Source organism: Idiotropiscis lumnitzeri, unplaced genomic scaffold (genome assembly GCF_059441095.1).
Source record: "Idiotropiscis lumnitzeri isolate Australia: NSW breed Sydney's pygmy pipehorse unplaced genomic scaffold, RoL_Ilum_1.0 HiC_scaffold_312, whole genome shotgun sequence".
Lineage (NCBI taxonomy): Eukaryota > Metazoa > Chordata > Actinopteri > Syngnathiformes > Syngnathidae > Idiotropiscis > Idiotropiscis lumnitzeri.
In genome coordinates this window covers 47,048-52,500 of record NW_028283850.1, presented here as the reverse complement: position 1 = coordinate 52,500, position 5,453 = coordinate 47,048, and positions in this window count along the sequence as shown.

Genomic DNA, 5,453 nt, shown 5'->3' with positions numbered 1-5,453 from the left:
TAGGAAGTGCCGTTTTGTCACAACCCCAGGGGTGGGGGGGTAACGGTAGGGAAGTGCCGGCCAACGCGCAGAGGTCGACCCGCAGGCCGAAGGAACCGTCCACCCGAACACCCCGGCGCGAGGCCGGGGCCGGCAGGGGCCCTCCGATGGCGGGTCATGATTGCCAATCGGTCAGTGGTTATGTGTGCTGCGGTGATGCGGTGCCGGCCAACGCTCAGAGGTCGACCCGCAGGCCGAAGGAACCGTCCACCCGAACACCCCGGCGCGAGGCCGGGGCCGGCAGGGGCCCTCCGATGGCGGGTCATGATTGCCAATCGGTCAGTGGTTATGTGTGTGCTGCGGTGCCGGCCAACGCTCAGAGGTCGACCCGCAGGCCGAAGGAACCGTCCACCCGAACACCCCGGCGCGAGGCCGGGGCCGGCAGGGGCCCTCCGATGGCGGGTCATGATTGCCAATCGGTCAGTGGTTGTGTGTGCTGCGGTGCCGGCCAACGCTCAGAGGTCGACCCGCAGGCCGAAGGAACCGTCCACCCGAACACCCCGGCGCGAGGCCGGGGCCGGCAGGGGCCCTCCGATGGCGGGTCATGATTGCCAATCGGTCAGTGGTTGTGTGTGTTGCGGTGGGGCCGGGAGGACCGCTCCTCCTGCGTCGGACCCGGGTCATGGGAAGTGCCGTGTGGCGGTGGTGGGGCCGGGAGGACCGCTCCTCCTGCGTCGGACCCGAGTCATGGGAAGTGCCGTGTGGCGGGGCCGGGAGGACCGCTCCTCCTGCGTCGGACCCGAGTCATAGGAAGTGCCGTGTGGCGGGGCCGGGAGGACCGCTCCTCCTGCGTCGGACCCGAGTCATAGGAAGTGCCGTGTGGCGGGGCCGGGAGGACCGCTCCTCCTGCGTCGGACCCGAGTCATAGGAAGTGCCGTGTGGCGGGGCCGGGAGGACCGCTCCTCCTGCGTCGGACCCGAGTCATAGGAAGTGCCGTGTTGCGCTGGTGGGGCCGTGCCCGCCAACAGCCTTCAGTGGTCGGATACCACGTTTGCAAGCTCCCCGCTGGAATGGGGACTTAGAAGAAATGAGGGGAAAATTCCCCCGGAGCTCCGTGCCTGAGGGCGGGCTGTGAGCCGCGCCGCGTCCGCCAACAGCCTTCCATGGTCGGACACCATTGTTCGCAAGTTGCCCGCTGGAATGGGCACATAGAAGAAATTTCGAGGATAACATCCACCAGAGCGCCAGGGCGGCCGTTATTGCAGTATGCGTCCGCCTGGCAGCTCTCTTCCGCGGGAACCATTGGGCAATTTCTTTCACGGAGGTGGACATAGAAGAATTTTTGTTTCTAAAAACGTGGTTCCTAAAAATGTGCCCCAGGTGTTTTGGAAAACCCGGGTAAACCTGGGAAGTAGGCAAATGACCCTCTGACTAGGGGTAAAAACGTTTGCCTACTGCAGCGCCCCTAATGCAATTCGGCGGAACTGCAACGCCCCTGGTCGCCTAAACGCTACCCCTGGTCGCCTAAACCTCACCCCTGGTCGCCTAAACCTCACCCCTGGTCGCCTAAAAGTCACCCCTGGTCGCCTAAATTGTCAACCCCTGGTCACCTAAATTGTCAACCCCTGGTCGCCTAAAGGGGACTTAGAAGAAATGAGGGGGCAAATTCCCCCGGAGCTCCGTGCCTGAGGGCGGGCTGTGAGCCGCGCCGCGTCCGCCAACAGCCTTCAGTGGTCGGATACAATGTATGAAAGTTCCCCGCTGGAAAGGGGACTTAGAAGAAATGAGGCAAATTTCCCCGGAGCTCCGTGCCTGAGGGCGGGCTGTGAGCCGCGCCGCGCCCGCCAACAGCCTTCAGTGGTCGGATACAATGTTTGAAAGTTCCCCGCTGGAAAGGGGACTTAGAAGAAATGAGGCAAATTTCCCCGGAGCTCCGTGCCTGAGGGCGGGCTGTGAGCCGCGCCGCGCCCGCCAACAGCCTTCAGTGGTCGGATACAATGTTTGAAAGGTCCCCGCTGGAAAGGGGACTTAGAAGAAATGAGCCAAATTTCCCCGGAGCTCCGTGCCTGAGGGCGGGCTGTGAGCCGCGCCGCGTCCGCCAACAGCCTTCAGTGGTCGGATACAATGTTTCAAAGTTCCCCGCTGGAAAGGGGACTTAGAAGAAATTTGTAAAAATTCACACCGGAGCTCCGTGCCTGAGGGCCGGCTATGAGCCGCGCCGTGCCCGCCAACAGCCTTCCACGGTCGGATACAATGTTTCAAAGTTCCCCGCTGGAAAGGGGACTTAGAAGGAATTTGTCAAATTCACCCGGAGCTCCGTGCCTGAGGGCCGGCTATGAGCCGCGCCGTGCCCGCCAACAGCCTTCCACGGTCGGATACAATGTTTCAAAGTTCCCCGCTGGAAAGGGGACTTAGAAGGAATTTGTCAAATTCACCCGGAGCTCCGTGCCTGAGGGCCGGCTATGAGCCGCGCCGTGCCCGCCAACAGCCTTCCACGGTCGGATACAATGTTTGAAAGTTCCCCGCTGGAAAGGGGACTTAGAAGAAATGAGGGGGAAATTCCCCCGGAGCTCCGTGCCTGAGGGCGGGCTGTGAGCCGCGCCGCGTCCGCCAACAGCCTTCCACGGTCGGATACAATGTTTCAAAGTTCCCCGCTGGAAAGGGGACTTAGAAGAAATTTGTAAAATTCACCCGGAGCTCCGTGCCCGAGGGCCGGCTATGAGCCGCGCCGCGCCCGCCAACAGCCTTCCTTTGGTCGGATACAATGTTTCAAAGTTCCCCGCTGGAAAGGGGACTTAGAAGAAATTTGTAAAATTCACCCGGAGCTCCGTGCCCGAGGGCCGGCTATGAGCCCCGCCGTGCCCGCCAACAGCCTTCCACGGTCGGATACAATGTTTCAAAGTTCCCCGCTGGAAAGGGGACTTAGAAGAAATTTGTAAAAATTCACCCGGAGCTCCGTGCCCGAGGGCCGGCTATGAGCCCCGCCGTGCCCGCCAACAGCCTTCCACGGTCGGATACAATGTTTCAAAGTTCCCCGCTGGAAAGGGGACTTAGAAGAAATTTGTAAAAATTCACCCGGAGCTCCGTGCCCGAGGGCCGGCTATGAGCCGCGCCGCGCCCGCCAACAGCCTTCCACGGTCGGATACAATGTTTCAAAGTTCCCCGCTGGAAAGGGGACTTAGAAGAAATTTGTGAAAATTCACCCGGAGCTCCGTGCCCGAGGGCCGGCTATGAGCCGCGCCGTGCCCGCCAACAGCCTTCCACGGTCGGATACAATGTTTCAAAGTTCCCCGCTGGAAAGGGGACTTAGAAGAAATTTGTAAAAATTCATCCGGAGCTCCGTGCCCGAGGGCCGGCTATGAGCCGCGCCGTGCCCGCCAACAGCCTTCCACGGTCGGATACAATGTTTCAAAGTTCCCCGCTGGAAAGGGGACTTAGAAGAAATTTGTGAAAATTCACCCGGAGCTCCGTGCCCGAGGGCCGGCTATGAGCCGCGCCGTGCCCGCCAACAGCCTTCCACGGTCGGATACAATGTTTCAAAGTTCCCCGCTGGAAAGGGGACTTAGAAGAAATTTGTAAAAATTCACCCGGAGCTCCGTGCCCGAGGGCCGGCTATGAGCCGCGCCGTGCCCGCCAACAGCCTTCCACGGTCGGATACAATGTTTCAAAGTTCCCCGCTGGAAAGGGGACTTAGAAGAAATTTGTGAAAATTCACCCGGAGCTCCGTGCCCGAGGGCCGGCTATGAGCCGCGCCGTGCCCGCCAACAGCCTTCCACGGTCGGATACAATGTTTCAAAGTTCCCCGCTGGAAAGGGGACTTAGAAGAAATTTGTGAAAATTCACCCGGAGCTCCGTGCCTGAGGGCCGGCTATGAGCCGCGCCGCGCCCGCCAACAGCCTTCAGTGGTCGGATACAATGTTTGAAAGTTCCCCGCTGGAAAGGGGACTTAGAAGAATTGAGTAAAATTCACCCGGAGCTCCGTGCCCGAGGGCCGGCTATGAGCCGCGCCGCGCCCGCCAACAGCCTTCCTTTGGTCGGATACAATGTTTCAAAGTTCCCCGCTGGAAAGGGGACTTAGAAGAAATTTGTGAAAATTCACCCGGAGCTCCGTGCCTGAGGGCCGGCTATGAGCCGCGCCGTGCCCGCCAACAGCCTTCCACGGTCGGATACAATGTTTCAAAGTTCCCCGCTGGAAAGGGGACTTAGAAGAAATTTGTGAAAATTCACCCGGAGCTCCGTGCCCGAGGGCCGGCTATGAGCCGCGCCGTGCCCGCCAACAGCCTTCCACGGTCGGATACAATGTTTCAAAGTTCCCCGCTGGAAAGGGGACTTAGAAGAAATTTGTAAAAATTCACCCGGAGCTCCGTGCCCGAGGGCCGGCTATGAGCCGCGCCGTGCCCGCCAACAGCCTTCCACGGTCGGATACAATGTTTCAAAGTTCCCCGCTGGAAAGGGGACTTAGAAGAAATTTGTAAAATTCACCCGGAGCTCCGTGCCCGAGGGCCGGCTATGAGCCGCGCCGTGCCCGCCAACAGCCTTCCACGGTCGGATACAATGTTTCAAAGTTCCCCGCTGGAAAGGGGACTTAGAAGAAATTTGTGAAAATTCACCCGGAGCTCCGTGCCTGAGGGCCGGCTATGAGCCGCGCCGTGCCCGCCAACAGCCTTCCACGGTCGGATACAATGTTTCAAAGTTCCCCGCTGGAAAGGGGACTTAGAAGAAATTTGTAAAATTCACCCGGAGCTCCGTGCCCGAGGGCCGGCTATGAGCCGCGCCGCGCCCGCCAACAGCCTTCCTTTGGTCGGATACAATGTTTCAAAGTTCCCCGCTGGAAAGGGGACTTAGAAGAAATTTGTAAAATTCACCCGGAGCTCCGTGCCCGAGGGCCGGCTATGAGCCCCGCCGTGCCCGCCAACAGCCTTCCACGGTCGGATACAATGTTTCAAAGTTCCCCGCTGGAAAGGGGACTTAGAAGAAATTTGTAAAAATTCACCCGGAGCTCCGTGCCCGAGGGCCGGCTATGAGCCCCGCCGTGCCCGCCAACAGCCTTCCACGGTCGGATACAATGTTTCAAAGTTCCCCGCTGGAAAGGGGACTTAGAAGAAATTTGTAAAAATTCACCCGGAGCTCCGTGCCCGAGGGCCGGCTATGAGCCGCGCCGCGCCCGCCAACAGCCTTCCACGGTCGGATACAATGTTTCAAAGTTCCCCGCTGGAAAGGGGACTTAGAAGAAATTTGTGAAAATTCACCCGGAGCTCCGTGCCCGAGGGCCGGCTATGAGCCGCGCCGTGCCCGCCAACAGCCTTCCACGGTCGGATACAATGTTTCAAAGTTCCCCGCTGGAAAGGGGACTTAGAAGAAATTTGTAAAAATTCATCCGGAGCTCCGTGCCCGAGGGCCGGCTATGAGCCGCGCCGTGCCCGCCAACAGCCTTCCACGGTCGGATACAATGTTTCAAAGTTCCCCGCTGGAAA